This window comes from Xenopus laevis, chromosome 4S, assembly GCF_017654675.1.
Source record: "Xenopus laevis strain J_2021 chromosome 4S, Xenopus_laevis_v10.1, whole genome shotgun sequence".
In the NCBI taxonomy this organism is placed as follows: Eukaryota; Metazoa; Chordata; class Amphibia; order Anura; family Pipidae; genus Xenopus; species Xenopus laevis.
This window is the reverse complement of record NC_054378.1, coordinates 64,179,060-64,196,497: the sequence shown is the minus strand read 5'-3', so window position 1 is coordinate 64,196,497 and position 17,438 is coordinate 64,179,060. Positions and strand designations below refer to the sequence as shown.

The window sequence follows — 17,438 nt, the reverse complement described above, 5'->3', positions numbered from 1 at the left end:
TTATATAAACAAGCTGATGTGTAACCATGGGGGCAACCATCCTATAACGAAAAAAAAAGTAAAGGCACAGGATACACAGCAGATAACAGATAACTTCTGAAAAATCCCATTTTACACTACAGATCTTATCTGTTATCTACTGTTTATCATGTGCTTGAATGGCTGAAACAAACACACCAGTGAAAAGCAATAATACACTATATTGTCATTGACTTTCATCAACACTAAATGCAGATGGTTTTGTGCTAGGGCAAATTTGCCCAGCATTAGTAAAAGAGGCTAGCTGTTTCAGATACAAATACAAACTCAATGTCTGATTTGCAATCACAGCAACTTTATATTTATTATTTTTATCAAATCCCTTTCCATAGGAAACGCTATAAAAAAAGATTAACTTTAATCAAGGGCAAAAAACTATACCCCTAAAATGAATACTTGACCAACAGATAGTTTATATCATTTTAAGTGGCATATTAAAGAATCTTTCCAAACTGAAAGATTTATTTAAGTAAATATTGCCCATTTACATCTTTTCTCTTGACCCACCATTTTGTGTTGGTCTGTGTGCTGCCTCAGAGATCACCTGACCAGAAATACTACAACTCTATCTGTAACAGATGTGGGAGTAAAAGACAGAACTCGGTCTGTTAATTGGCTCATTTGACCTAACATGTATGGTTTGTTTGTGTGCACGGTGAATCCTATGATCCCAGGGCTTTATTTTTTTAAAATGGCAGTTTTCTATATATGATTACACATTGGCACATACTACCAAAAAAAGTATATTATTATGAAAATAGTTTATTTAAATGAAGCAGGGTTTACATATGAGCTGTTTTATGCAATATATTTTTATAGAGACCTACATTGTGTGAGGGGTTTCGTTTTCCTTTAAGGAACAACTAGCCATATTTACCCTTTCTGAAAACACATATCCCAGAGATCCTGTGGAATTTCACACATCTATTATAAGGTACATTTGGTAAAACCGTTGCTTGACCTTTACTGGAGAAACTCATTTAAGTGAGAGCACCTTAGGTGAAAAATGCTCTTGTGCACTTTCAACTGACAAAACAATGCCACAATATGGGAAATGGATTTACACTGACATACAATTTATATTCTATACGTGTTCAAAAGACACATATGTATCAAAAAAAGAAACAAAATTCGCAGCTACTATACTATTCCTCTTAAAATCTTGTCCAGAGTTTTTGTTTAAAATGGCAATTAACTGCTGTATAAAATTCCTTAATTTGCTGTTCATATACAGCAACAACTACTATATTGACAGCCCTGCTGAAAGCAGACATACAGTATTTGGATTCTAGGCAGGGGCTCACAGTGTATAAGGGGCTGTGCAAGGCCTGGTATATTTATGGTATATTTATGGACATCTTAGGGTAATTCTCAACATTTGCATTTAATATATTTGTATGCATTGTATTTTATATTATTTCATTTTCAGACCCATGAAGTAAGATCACGGATACCAATGGCAGTTACCAGGCCAGTGAAATGACCTGAAACACATTGTTTCTAGAATTCAGTGTCAGCAGCTTCACCTCTCAATGTAACAACAAAGGCAGTGTCTGCACTGAAAAAAGAACACCCTAATGTTTTATATGTGTTTTCGTAGCACATACTTTAAGTGGTTGTGAATGTCAGTTTTGCATTCTATGCAATATTAGTCTAATTATCTAGCCAGGTGACTGAAAATAAGAAAAGCAAACCACAAAAAAAATAAAAATAGCTTAAAGGGGTTGTTCACATTTAAATTATCTTTTACTATGATGTCGAGAGTGATATTCCGAGACAATTTGCAATTGGTTTTCATTTATTTGTGGTTTTTGAGTTATTTAGTTTTTTATTTAGCAGCTCTCCAGTTTGCAATTTCAGCAGTATGGTTGCTAGGGTCCAAATTACCCTAGCAACCATGCATTGATTCGAATAGGAGACTGGAATGTGAATAAGAGAGGCCTGAACCGAAAGATGAGTAATAAAAAACAGCAATAACCGTAAATATGTAGCCTTGCAGAGCATATGTTTTTTAGAAGGGGTCAGTGACCTCCATTTGAAAGTTGGAAAGATTCTGAAGAAGAAGGCAAATAATTCAAAAACTATAAAAATAAATAAATCACAAAGACCAACTGAAAAGTTGCTGAGAATTAGCCATTCTATAACATACTAAATGTTGACCCCTTTTAGTTTCTGTGGCCTTAACAGGGCCTTTGTTGGTAGCTGTTTTTAAGAAAACAATTAATTGGTCCTTGGGGAGGGGGAAGGTATGCCATTGTTGGTCTATCAACATTTGCAACTGCCATCCTAAGTATAGTAAGCTGTGGGACTCCTAGAAAAAAGAAGTCTAACAGGCAACAGATGCCTTGCAGCCAATATTTAGAATACTGTAGACAAATTGATATTCAATTTACGTTTTTAAATGGTCTTCATTTTACGTTTTCAACGGATCTTCATTTTTTATTTTGTTAGACTGACAACCAACCCAGCCACAAGTAATTAAATAAAAAAAATGCATAGAAGAGTGCTTGAACAGAGGAGAAGCAATAAAACGAGAAATCTATTCTTGCAATAAATATAATTTATAGAGAACAGAGAATAGAGAAATACATGAGGCAAACAGGAAAACTTAAGCAATCCATGTGTGGTACTTGTAGGTAGGCAAAAGTACCCCTTTTCACCCTTTGTTATGACTGCTCTGTTTGTAGGAGTCCTTATACAGGGTGATTAACTGTGCACTGAAAATGTAACCTACCTCACAAGGAGTACATGGTGAACATGGAGTCGCTCCAAATACCCTGTTTAGCTCAAGATATAACAAAAAACTTTTTTTTTTGTAAATATTGCAACAAGTGCATTACAAGAACTAATATACTTCACTGGATTTATCTGGAACAATGTAATATACAGTTGTGCTCATAAGTTTACATTCCCTGGCAGAATTTATGATTTCTTAACCATTTTTATGAATATGAATGATAACACAAACTTTTCTTTCACTCAAGGTTAGTGGTTGGCTGAAGCCATTTATTGTCAAAAAACTGTGTTTACTCTTTTTAAATCATAATCACTACACAAACTACCCAAATGACCCTGATCAAAAGTTTACATACCACAGTTCTTAATAACATGTATTGCCCCATTTAACATCAATGACAGCTTGAAGTCTTTTGTGGTAGTTGTGGATGAGGCTCTTTATCTTCTCAGACATTAAAGCTGCCCATTCTTCCTGGCAAAAAGCCTCCAGTTCCAGTAAATTCTTGGGCTGTCTTGCATGAACTGCACGTTTGAGGTCTCCCCAGAGTGGCTCAATGATATTGAGTTAGTCAGGAGACTGAGATAGCCACTCCAGAACCTTCACTTTATTTTTCTGTAGCCAATGACAGGTCGACTTGGCCTTGTGTTCTGGATCATTGTCATGTTGGAATGTCCCATGCGCTTCCAGGCTGATGAGTGCAAATTTTTCTCCAGTATTTTTTGTATTTCACCTGAAGTTATTTGTGGGTTTTTCCTTGTATCCCGAACAAATTTTCTGGCAGTTGTGGCTGAAATTTTAGTTAGTCTACCTGACCGTGGTTTGCTTTCAACAGAACCCCTAATTTTCCACTTCTTAATTAGAGTTTGAACACTGCTGATTGGCATTCTCAATTCCTTTGATATTTTCTTATATCTCTTTCCTGTTTTATAGAGTTCAACTACCTTTTCCCGCAGATCCTTTGACAATTCTTTTGCTTTCCCCATGACTTAGAATCCAAAAAACATCAGTGCGGCACTGGATGAAAGATGCAAGGGTCTGTCAGGAGCCCAGAAAGTCATTGACCTTTTATACACACCCACTAATTACAAGCAAACAGATCACAGGTGAAGATGGTTACCTTTAATAGCAATTCTAACCCTTTTGTGTCCAGTTGTGTGCATGTTATCATGCCAAATTACCAGGGTATGCAAACTTTTGATCAGGGTCATTTGGGTAGATTATGATTTAAAGAGAGTAAACACAGTTGTTTGACAATAAATGGCTTCAGCCAACCACTAACCATGAGTGAAAGAAAAGTGTTTGTGTTATCATTCATATTCTCTGAAAAATGGTTAAGAAATCATAAATTCTGCCAGGGTATGTAAACTTGAGCACAACTGTACTACCCCTTTAATCTACATGGATAAACACTGTGGTATGAATGCAACAGGGTGAAGATAATGATAATGCATGACCAGTTTATTTCTCAGAACTCCCCCCCCACTCAAGAGTTGCAAAATACTTAAAAACTCAACTCAAAAATTAATTTTCTATTTAACTGCATCAAATATTATGCAAATATGACACCAATACTGTGTATTTGAACATATTTTTAAGTTTACTTTCATGACTTCATGAGGCTTTTCCACAAAAAAAAAAAAATGCTTGGACTCATGTCTCCTTAAAAATAAAAAATCTATTTTAGACATTTTTAAAAATAGGAGCAGCATTTTTTGCACTTCTATCTTCTATCTAACTTTTATCGGCGCGGTCTTCCATAGGCCGATTACGAATGAAAACTGGAATTCAGCCTATGGAAGGATCGCTCTGCCCCAAGCCCAGCGTCACTGAAGCAACCCGGAAGATCTGTTAGTAGTGTCAGTGGGTCGGCAGCACACAGGTTCACGTTGCTTTTCGGAGGAACGATTACGGGTGCAGCATTTACTTTACACTGACAAGAAACGTATCCGTATCGCTTTAAGATTCGTAATGCAATAAAAGCCTAATGAAGAATATTACATTGCAACATGCAAATCTGTATTCTTATTTGTGTGTAAATTTGTTCTTTTGCAAATTTTATTACATTTCCCCCTTAGCAAGCACATAATATTTAATGAAATGTACCTTTTTGATAAAATGTTATGTGATGTAATGAATGCTGGTAAAATGAGCATGGAGCGCTTGACATCATGTAAAACAGTTTAATGGCTCCCTCTACTGGACATACAAGAGACTGCATCCTCTTTCAGGTTATAAAAAGCAAACTTATGCACTTTTTGCATACTATTGAATCAATGTTTTTCACATTCTCTTTAAGAAATGTTTCCTTAAGGATATCACCTACATCTCCAGGGAAAAATATTTGAGTTTGTTAGCAGGCAAGTAAAGTATTTATAAAATAACTGCAGACTTTTATAGTCCAGTGACGAGTCCCCATGTGTCTAAGCATACAGTCCTACAGTTTACATACATTTATGCTAAATATGTTAAAACTTTTTTTTTTTTTTTTTTTATTACCATATATTCAGTCCACAAATTTTTTTTTCACTGTAATTCAGATATAGGTTTTGTGATGGCCACTCCAATATATTTAATTTGTTGCCTTTAAGCCATTATTACAACTTTAGAGGTATGCTTTAAATCATTGGCATGCTGGAGGACAAAGTTGTGTCTTCTGGCTGAAATTGTTCCTGGGGAGGAAATGGGAGTGTGGAGGGCCACAAAGTTGTTTCTGAGGTCTTGGCTGAGTTGCTTGAATTATGCAGTGGTATCAAGGGCAAACAAAAAATGGCTCTAATGTAGAGCCTTAAAGGGATCCTGTCATCGGAAAACATGTTTTTTTTCAAAACCCATCAGATAATAGTGCTACTCCAGCAGACTTCTGCACTGAAATCCATTTCTCAAAAGAGCAAACAGATTTTTTTTATATTCAATTTTGAAATCTGACATGGGGCTAGACATTTTGTCAATTTCCCAGCTGCCCCCAGTCATGTGCTTTGTACCTGCACTTTAGGAGAGAAATGCTTTCTGGCAGGCTGCTGTTTTTCCTTCTCAATGTAACTGAATGTGTCTCAGTGGGACATGGGTTTTTACTATTGAGTGTTGTTCTTAGATCTACCAGGCAGTTGTTATCTTGTGTTAGGGAGCTGCTATCTGGTTACCTTCCCATTGTTCTTTTGTTTGGCTGCTGGGGGGGGGGGAAGTGATATCACTCCAACTTGCAGTACAGCAGTAAAGAGTGATTGAAGTTTATCAGAGCACATGTTGCATTCAATTATGCAAGCCTTTAGAATTGAACCAAAGACCACAATGAAAAAAACACATGAAAAAGGATTTTAAAAAGTGTTGCTTACCTAAGAAAATATTCCAATTGTTGAAGACCAGTTCATGCAGATTTTGTCCTCCTTTGAATAGTCTGAAAAACTAAAAACATTCCAGTTATTAATTAAAAATATAGAAAGATAAAAACACATGCAAATTTTTTTTTATATTTAAATTTTGACATGAGGCAAGTGATATTCTTACTTTCCAAAGTCCCCTCAGTCTTAACTGCAAGTTGTATAATGTCAACCCCCACCTTTCACCCCCAGAAGTTGAAATGCAAATCTGTTCAGCCTATTAACAAAACAATGGGCAAGTAAAAAGATAACAACTCTTGTGATGAATTCAGCTTAGTTCCATGATACCTAAAGGCTAGGGCAGGTTTCAGCATTCAGGTAGGAACAGTAACACAAAAAAATGTAAAGTGTTTTAAAGGAATGACAATATAATGCACTGGTAAAACTGGTGTGTTTGCTTTAGAAAGACTACTATAGTTGATATAAACAAGCTGCTGTGTAGCTATGGGGGCAGCCATTCAAGCACAGGATACACAGTAGACAACAGATACGTTTGGAAGAATCTCATTGTATACTACAGAGCTTATCCGTTATCTGCTCTGTGCCTTTTCTCCTTTTTTCCCCCATCTTGAATGGCTGCCCTCATGGCTACACAGCAGCTAGTTTATAGAACATGTACTAGTACACCAGTTTTACAAGTCCAATGCAACACTAAATTCTATTTTCATTACATTAAAATGCTTTCTTTTCTTGATGTGTAGCCAATAAATCTCCTGAACTGCTGAAAATGCTCATATAGTTCTAGCAGTAGGTATACGAATTTCACCCAACAGGAAAAACAGGAGAACCTGCAGGGAAGAATGTATGAATAGTTGTATGATGCTATGCTGGCTGTTTCTGCAGACACTGGATCGTGCATTATTAAGCACCTGCAAAAAAAAAAAAGCTAGTAGTTGAAGCGAAAAATCCAATCTAAACATGAATAAAAATGTTAAGGTAAGGAAGCCAACACTTTCTAAGCATGAATACCTAGTGTATAAAAGAGTAAACTTCTCACAGTTTATCTGCAATGTAAATGTGTACCCTATAATCCAGTTCTAATGAATGGCTGCCAACAAGGCTACACATGGTTAAATTATGTTTCTTTTACAGTCACACATCACAATGATTTGAAGGTAGGGGAATATCTTTAAGGAACAGTAACATCAAAAAATTTAAGTGTTTTAAAGTAATACAAATATAATGCAGTGTTTCCCTGCACTGGAAAGGATATGGATCAGGAAAGCCCATCGGAGGGCCCCACACGTGGGCCAATAAGTTGCACGGTCTGTCGGCAGCTTTTATCGGCCCATATATGGGGCCTTAATATACAGCATTACATTTTATAGTACAATATAGTAATAAAAACATATTGTCCTATTATAAAGTTTATAAGTCAGGCTGGGCCATGACAAGGGGTCACAGGTCTCCAGCACAGCATGGTTTAAATGCATTCTGTAATTAAGCTGTTGTACATCTCTAAAAGAACTGTATTCACCACTTTACTCTCCTGCCATCATGGAGAAGCTGTTAAGACTTTTGCCTAAATGACAATTCCACATGCACACTCCGTGGTATTTTGTTTTGGCTTTAAGCTTGCCTTTAAATGTTAGCAACAGTTGCACAGAAGGACAACTAAACACAAACAAGTGTGATCTTTGGCACTAGCTATTAAATTTTAGCACTAATTTGAATATACAGTTTTCTTTGCAACTTGTTTTGGTATTTGCCTACTGTATAACAAAGAGAGAGCCAGTCTGCTCTTTGTTTGTTGATATGCTAAGTAATTCTGTGTTTGGATTGTTCCTTTCAAAATATACAAATGGAAACCCAAAAATTGCTATGTACAGTATAGGCTTGATAAGGAAAAACAATGGACAACAATATATTTGAAGAACAACACTACTTAGCCATTAAGCATGCAGGTGCAAAACAGTTTTAGCATGTTGTACCTTTCTTCCTGTATTATCCAGAAAGCTCATAATTCTATGGAAAACTGCATTTCCAAATTTTTATTTAAGCAAAAATTTTATGTGTCCAATTTGCCTTCTACTTGATGGTAACGGAGCTGCATAAATCTAAGTTGGTGTCAAAACAATCCTATGAAAAAAACGGCAAGCACTCCTGGAGCCACTCGTAGGTAAAAACAGCTTTTATTCAGTCGGTTAAAACATCGAATCCTGACGCGTTTTGTATCTCACCGATTCGTAGTCATGGGCATGATTTGAAACAGGACTACTTGAGCCGAAAATTTTCTTTTTCTGTATCAAAACAATCCTACTTGTGTTTAAATATGCTATCCAAAATTATGTAAAGACCCTGTCTGCTACTTCTAAAGTTATGTGGAACCCCCACTCCCCAAACAATATCTCATCTTTGGTCAGGGAGGGGGTGGGTTGAAGGGCGTTTGGGTATTGCAGTGCACTGGGCCCTCTGAAGGTTTTTTTCTTTTTAAATTACAGGGGGGCTTGGCACACTCTAGGTACAGCACTGCAAATACCACAAAGATTAGTTGACTTTTGTGCCTCAAAGCACTTTTCTAAACCATGACAAACATTTAAGAATGTTTTATTGAACAAGGTTGTGAGTACAGTTATGGATTCTGTTACCTTGATTGTTAGTGACCCGGGGCTTTCTGGATAAGGGGTCTTTACAGCAAAAATGCAACCATCAAGTCATACAAAACTGTAAAAGTGATTAAACAAAGGCATGCCATAAAGGACAGAAAAATTTAATAATATGAAAAATTGATCAAGAAGTCAAGAACTGATGCTTAAATAAAAAAATGACAGAGCCATGATCAAAGAAACCCTGACAAAGTAAGCATGACAATAATTGATCCACAGCTGTAGACAGAGGCTTTGTTTTGCAGTTATATATTTTTTTGGTTGAATTATCAAACACCATTGCGAAGTAATCTGAAGAATACAAAGCAATGTTCTATTATTGCACTTGTAATGATGTATGTAATGATGGCACACTGGGAAAGCGTGGGTTAGGGTCAGCTGTAGACTGACATTTTGAATTTCATTTCGACCCATGCATCACTAGGGCCTGGACCTTCCATTAGTGCTCTTTGGGGAACTGTGACATACTAAATGAAGGGGTATGAGTTCAGCAGTTCTGATCTGCATGTTGCAGCTTAGTTTCTATTATGATTCTATCCTGTAGCATTCATTCCCATGTCACATGCTTTAGGGAGCAGTATATCCCCTAGTTTGACACAAGTTCAATAAATAGGACTTACACATTTTTACCTATTGTAAAAAAAAATTAAACTTTGCGGATTTCTATTCTTTTTCTTGAACTTAACATGACAAACAGGGAAATTTAAGATACACTATGTTTAGTCTGCTGAAAAGGTGGGTATATTGCCCCTTTAAAGGACATGTTAAGCATACATTTTCCGACCATGTATAAAAGTATCTTCCCCACCCAAGCCACATCATTTGTAGTACATATACCCCCTCCATTTGCCAGCGCCATAACATTTTCCTAAAACAAATAGCAGCTTTCACCTGGCAACCATTTTCCTTCTGACACATCATCAGTGACAATGACATCTTCAAACAGGACTTGTATGCTGTAAAGTTTATGCAAAGCAGAATGCAGGTTTACATAGGAATAACAATTTAATAAAAAGTTCTGCTGGGGTTGAGCACTGTGATGGTTAAGCGGAGCTCAGGTGAGGTTGTCAGGAGAATAGGATTAGACAGCTATAGAGTTTCTATGGGAAATAGCAATGCTATATCTTCATTGGCTGTTAGAGTGGAGGGTGTTTAGTAATCTAAGCTGAGAAGAACTGAGCATGCTCATAAATCAACAGCCAAAGCAAACTCCTGATGGAGGGGGCAGAGTGGGTTAGAGGAGAAGAAGGATTTCTAATTGATTAAGGGGATGCTGCAGCCTTACTGTTTACATTTTAACAACCAGAGTGGCAGATATCTGAAGATTTCACATAAGCTGTTCACGGATAAAAACATTTTTTTTGAGGGGGGTTACATTGCCTTTAAGTAGCAATGTCAAAAAGTTCACCAGCCCCCAACCTGTGTGTTAGTTCAACAAGAAAGAACCAAACTTCTATATGGCAGTCATAGATGCTTCCTTAGGCCTGCAACCTCCCCAATTAAAGTGGTTGTTCACCTTTGAGTTACTTTTTAGTTTGATGTAGAGAGTGATATTCTGAAAGAATTTGCTATTAGTTTTTATTATTTGTGGTTTTTGAGTTATTTAACTTTTTATTCAACAGCTCTCCAATTTGAAATTTCAGCAATTTGGTTGCTAGAGTAATTTATTGATTTGAATAAGAGACTGGAATATGAATAAGAGATTAGTAATAAAAAGTAGCAGTAACAATAAATGTGTAGCCTTACAGTACATTTGCGCTTAGATGAAGTCGGTGATCCCCATTTGGAGTCTCTAAAGAGTCAGAAGAAGGCAATTTAAAAAACTATAAAAAAAATAAATAATGAAGTTGCTTAGAATTGGTAATTCTATAATATACTAAGTGTTTACTTAAAGATGAACAACCCCTTAAAGTTCTAGACTTGAAACAGGATCCAAACAAAATATGTTGACCGTCATTTATAAACACTGGTGTCAATATATGTGTAATGACTAGGGCTTGGACTGAAACACAGGTATATTTTGATAAACATCTGATACAGTACCACACAGAATGTTATGAATGAAATTATGAAATATTGGTCTGGAACATAATAGGATAGTTTACAAAGCCTTGCAATGATGGTAAACAGAACATTTTCTCATTGGGCCAGTGTTGCTAATGGAGTCCCACAGGGGTCTGTCATTGGTTCTTTGCATTTTAATTTGAGGTAATTTGATCTTATTATACAAAATTCTGCAAAGCTCCAGCATCCTGTATGAAACTGTACAGTGATTTGACTAAATTAGACAACACAATGGCAAAGAGGTTCAGTCTTGATAGTTGCACCTTGGTAGAAATACCAAATTCTATTTATACACCAAATAGTAGTGTGTTGAGGTCTCCTTAACTGAGAATTATTTCAGGATTTTTGTGGAACTGTGTTAAGTTAAAATAGGGCTAAATGGCACAAGCTAAAAAGATAGCTCGTTTCTTGAATGGCTGTCCCAATAACTACACAGCATCTTATATAGAATAACTATAGTAGTGTTTTTTTTTGTTTTTTTTAAACAAACATCAATATTACCATGCACACACGTTCATTTTTGGTGTTCCATTAATGCCTTTAAATGAATATGCTTAGGAATCCCTTGTCATACCTTATCTTTAATCCACCAGTATTCGACTCCTTGGCAATATCATGTGCTCATACACCTGGATCCGATATATGCAAGTATTCTATTATGCAAAGAAAGCTATACTATTGGACTGGAAGTCAACGGTCCCACCCTCAACTTCTGGAGGAAGTTTATTCGGATTCCTTACATAGAAATACCTTGTTTGGGGATGCTCTGGGCAATAAGATGCAATATAGAGTGCATGGCGGGGTGCTCAGAAACATAGAAGGAACTAGAAAAAACAATGCACTTGATGTAATAGATTTTTTCACCAGCTCCCCTAATGTCTGGCACCATATATTATTTATGGTTGCCTACTAGGAGGATTATGAGTTAAGATACAGTAGATGTCCTTTTCAAGTTAAAAAGTTGCATTAATAAATGCGTACATTTGAGTTGGATTACAGTAACCACAATGAGGGGTGCACCTCAGTCATATATTATTATAAGTATTATGTATTTTTAAAAACACCAATATTTTTCACAGCACTTTTCAATATATGGGCATAAAACATATAAAAATAAAGGGATCCTGTCATCGGAAAACATGTTTTTTTTCAAAACGCATCAGTTAATAGTGCTGCTCCAGCAGAATTTTGCACTGAAATCCATTTCTCAAAAGAGCAAACAGATTTTTTTATATTCAATTTTGAAATCTGACATGGGGCTAGACATTTTGTCAATTTCCCTGCTGCCCCCAGTCATGTGACTTGTGCCTGCACTTTTTGAGAGAAATGCTTTCTGGCAGGCTGCTGTTTTTCCTTCTCAATGTAACTGAATGTGTCTCTGTGAGACATGGGTTTTTACTATTGAGTGCTGTTCTTAGATCTACCAGGCAGCTGTTATCTTGTGTTCGGGAGCTGTTATCTGGTTACCTTCCCATTGTTCTTTTGTTTGGCTGCTGGGGGGAAAAGGGAGGGGGGTGATATCACTCTAACTTGCAGTACAGCAGTAAAGAGTGACTGAAGTTTATCAGAGTACAAGTCACATGACTTGGGGCAGCTGGGAAATTGACAAAATGTCTAGCCCCATGTCAGATTTCAAAATTGAATATAAAGAAATCTGTTTGCTCTTTTGAGAAATTGATTGCAGTGCAGAATTCTGCTGGAGCAGCACTATAAAATTTTTTCCCATGACAGTATCCCTTTAAGACATGTATCATTCGCTTCCAAGTCCCCAAATCAGCGTAACAAGTCAAGCCTTCTACCCTTGTCCAGGGTGGGCTCACAATACACAAACTCTTATATGTACCATATAATTGTCTGATAAGTACTAGCCCAAGTTGGCTAGCTTCTCACTCCTTTCAAGCCCTTGTCAATGGTAGGCAGGGTTATCCTGATCACAGCGACAGCACTGGTACGGAACTAAAAAAAAAAAAATGTAAAAAAAAATATTTAAAAAAAAAAAAAAAGGGATCTTTTGCACTGAATTTAAAGCAAGCACACTGGGGAAGCAAAATGTTAATTTTCTTCATTAAAAAAAACCCACAAAGGCTTCTCCTCCTTGAACAATAACATGAAACCGTTTACGTACATAGGATAATTACAAAAAAAAACTGGTTATCTTCCTTTATCTTGCCACACAACTACCAAGTTGTTCAGCAACCGACAAGGCATGGGACTAAATATTTTATAGCATATGAATGAAAAAATAGTCACTCTCTCAGAATGAATTGATTATTTATTGTTGAACCCATGGTAACATTACAGAGTAGTAAAGGAAATGCCCGTCATAAAAAATAATTCAGTCAATACAGGATTTAAAAAAAAAAACAAAAAACTACGGAGTACATTTGAAAAATACATTAAAATGAATTACAACAGAAACATTGCTCCGCTAAAGTATTTGTTACACATGGGCGATACATGCTATTGCCATCTTTGTATTCATTCCTTTTTCCAGGCCCACAGCCAAAACAAAACAGCAGAAATTAAAGGAGTTGCAGTGCTTAAACGTTCGCATAGCAGTGCTACACCTCCATCCTTCTTCATTTTGCCGGATGTTCCCTCCCCAAGGACTAAAGGGGTCATTTATGACTGCAAGTCCAGTGTGTAAAGTGCAATTTCAGGTGAAAGTCACCATATTTTTAACTCACAATGCAGCATTCTGTCCCATAACTGCATGCTAATGCATTAAAACATGCACATTTGTACTCCTACTGTACTTCAATATGAATCAACTGTAATTGATCTGAAAACTTGTCAAAATGAAAACAAACACCCACATATTCCACAGTGTGAATTCTTTAGGCACACTAGTGGGGGTGATTTATTGACACTGGGCAAATGTGCCCATGGACAGTAACCCATGCCAACCAATCAAATTGCTGCATTCATTGTTCTACTTGCAGTTGACATTAAAAAGGTAATCAGTGATTGGTTGCTATAAGCAACTGTCCATGGGCAAATTTGCCAGCATTAATAAATGAGCCCCACTGTCTGCTGATTCAGACCACTATAGCAACCACTAATGAACCACCACTTTGAGGTAGCAGTAGCTCCTTGGCTCCTCTGTGTCAATTGACACACTACTAAAATTAGGAATAAATATACACAATGACCATGCCAAAATTTGCTTAACCACAACTCTGGCTTTCTTCGTAAATTACCTCTTAAAGGCATCCATACATGGACCAATTGAGTACGATCTTCAACCGATTAGCCCACAGGAAATGGACCTTCACCATCTCCAAGATCAAGTTTTGTTATCACTGGGTAATGCTCTACTATTCACAAGCCTTTCCTGATGTTAATCAAAGACTCCAATCTTGATATTGCTGGAAAACTGCTCCCAGCATGCTTTAATCCTTGATAATATAAATTGGCGTATGGTGAAATTTGTAGTTTGTAGTTAGATCTTCTTTTTACTCCCTTAGCCTAGGCATAGATCTAACTGCGGAAATGTTGATCTGCAATTGGTAGTTTGAAGTAGAAAGAAATATTTACATCAGCTGTAGATCCCGTATTAGCCATGAAAATTTGCATGTACAGGTATGGGATTCATGATGTGGAAACCAGTTATCCAGAAAGCTCAATTATGAAAAGGCCATTGCCCATAGACTTTATTTTATCCAAATAATCCAGATTTTTAACAATTATTTCCTTTTCCTCTGTAATAATAAAACAGTACCTTGTACCTGATCCAAACGAAGATATAATAATCCTTATTGGAAGCAAAACCAACCTACTGGCTTTATATAATATTTACATCATTGTTTTCAGATTGTTCATCAGAAATTAAGGCTTTTTTCATTTGCTTTCCATCTTTATTTTTTTTTATTCTTTACAGTTTTTCCAAAATTGAAGTTTAACATATAATGTTCCGGTCTCTGTTGTTTCTGTCTGGCAGTTGAGTAATCCAGGTGCAGATACTTAAAGTGTTACTGGCAGTAAAAAACTACTTTTTAAAATATGAATGTACATTAAAAGTATAGGTCATGCTGATTGCTTTTTGCAGGTAGGTTTTTTTTTTTTTTTTTTAAGTAATTGTTCGTTGAAGTTCCTAAACCCGACTGTTTTGCCAACCTGACTATCCCATCTCAGCCTGTCAGTTAAAGTTTCTAATGCTAACAGACTCCTGCTGCACAATATGGCAGCCCCCTCATAGACGAACACAGGGAGTCAGACAGGTAATGTAAAAGCATTGGGCAAATACTTTATGACAAAATTATAAGTAGCATATTATGATAGATGTAAAAAAGGCATCATTTCTGGTGTCAGTATCTCTTTAATGTTTACCATTTGCTACATTAAGTTGCAGTTTTATCAAAACAGAAGATTAGAGTTTACAACAGAAATCTGACCCACTTTCTATTTATTCCTGTGGCATTTTCAGAATCATTATCAACGATTGAGAGTTCACCATTTGAGAAATACAATTCTAAAAATCACACAAGAATGAATAGAAAGCAGGTGAGTTTTTCTGTGGTAAACTCTAACCTCATATTTTGATAAATGTCCCATAGTCGATACATTTCTCAGCAGCATCTGTGGGAATATTCACTACTATTGTATAAATTCTAATAGTTGCCTAGGGGGTTGAATTCTCCTTCAATGGGGAACTTTGGCTTCCAAACCAAAATTTTATAAAGAGGCCCACATAATACAAAAACCCCTAATATATCCATCACCGTTAACGGTTTCTTCAAAAAGTATGAATAAATGCCATTTTCTATGCTGAAATCCAGCTGTTTAACAGTTCTTCTCTTTCTGCATCATTTAAAATCCTGGCAGGGAAGAATAGACTAAAACACTGATGTTACATATTGTAACAACTTCTCCACAGCTTACAGACAGCATGTATGAACTACATAACCCACAATGCATTGCACTATGATGTTCCATTCCTTATTGAAATCATGTGCGCAGGGAATTGTGGGGTTTGGAGGATGCAGGCTAAGGACAAATGGCTGTTGATACAAAGTAACAGTAGTTAAACAGCTCAGCAAAGTAGTCAGAGAGATCAGAAGGAGAGCAGGGGGCTAGGCTTAGGGAATTGTTCCAAACCATTACAAATCATGAAAAGTATGCATATTTTTTAATTGATGTATATTGCAAAATTGTTTGAAATTGTGTTTACTTTTCAAAAAGCTTAAGTTACGTTTTTGTAGAGTTCCCCTTTAAAGATTCTGCTTAGCAGGGCCAAACATAAAAATTGGATCAACTGAATGTATGCAGCAGCATTATAGAGTCAGTGACCCCCTCCATCCACCCAGAGCTGTTACAGAAAGACATAAGAAGGTGAAAATTTAAACTTTACACTTCAATATAAGAGAAACAGTCACAAATAGAAAAAAAGTTTTATTTCAGGTTACCTATATGAAAACAACTGAACTGAAAAAGTGTTGGAAGGTGAAAAACCTCTAAGTTACAAGTCAGAACTTGGCTGCCAAGCTGTTTAATGCAGGCTGCCACATTAATATGTAGGTGATTAATAATAATTATATGCAACACAATGGAAGGCATAGGCAGGTGATTGCAAGTTTATTTTAAAGCCGAGGCATAAAAAAGCAATGCAAAACATGCCAAAACAGCTCTGGGTAGGATTGTTCTTAATGCAGTGAAATTAGTTTTTTTCTAAAGCAAATCTAAATTTTAAACATACACAATAGTAATTAAAACAGGATATATAATTAAACCTAAATCAAGCTTTAGGTTATACTTCTTAATCACAATTTTCCCCATTTGAAAAGAAACACTGTACTTGCAAGAATGAATTGGAAATTAATGTATTTTAACTGGTTAAGTGGTTGAGCAGCCTTCTGCATGGATTCCTAAGCTTTCAATACTGTTATGTGTTTTACAATAGCCGTGCAGTATGATGCCCAGAGCAAGTTCTGGTCTGCAGAAGAGAAATAGAAAGAAAACAGTGGAGTAATGCTGGCTATTGCTCCAAAAGTAGAAGAATAGTGGTAAACTGAAAGGAATTACCGTGGAAGTTCCCGCCGCATATCAAAAACTGTGGTACCGTGTTAGCCAGTAGCAAAAATAACAAATAAAAAAAACGAACAAATACAAAAAGTATTGTAGAAGTGATACCTATATTGGCTAACAATAAAAATACATTGCAAGCTTTTGGAGCACCAAGGCCCCTTCGTCAGGCAAAATACAAATGAAAGCCACAGAAAGGCACAGCTTATATACTGTTAGATCAGTGAAAGGTATTCATGGGCAATAAATTCGGAAGTTACAGATAGATAGAATTCCCACCCTAATTCATTGTATTGTCTCTACAATTGATCTCTATCTATCTGTAGATTGCCCATGAATACCTTTCACTGATCGAACAGTATATAAGCTGTGCCTTTATAGCTTTCATTGGTATTTTGCCTGACGAAGGTTCCTTAGTGTGCCGAAAGCTTGCAATGTATTTTTATTGTTAGCCAATATAGGTATCACTTCTACAATACTTTTTGTATTTGTTTGTTTTTTTGTTTGTTATTTTTACCCCCACAAAATTATAACCCCCCCCCACCCCCATTTTGTTCCCTGTCTTCTTTTCTGGTGCTATTAAAAAAATTTAAA

General features: G+C 36.3%; 1 protein-coding gene across 2 annotated transcripts in view; it reads right to left on the bottom strand.

The window, feature by feature from the left end:
- gng12.S (guanine nucleotide binding protein (G protein), gamma 12 S homeolog) overlaps nucleotides 1–17,438 on the bottom strand; it is a 59,109-nt gene that overhangs the window by 31,745 nt on the left and 9,926 nt on the right. The window contains exons 2-3 of one of the 2 annotated variants that reach the window (XM_041561341.1): nucleotides 12,667–12,779; nucleotides 6,109–6,178 (exon numbers count right to left, since the gene is read on the bottom strand). The gene's annotated coding sequence lies outside the window, so the exon portion shown is untranslated. The remainder of the gene's footprint in view (nucleotides 1–6,108; nucleotides 6,179–12,666; nucleotides 12,780–17,438) is intronic. The other variant, XM_018260742.2, reaches the window with a different exon arrangement.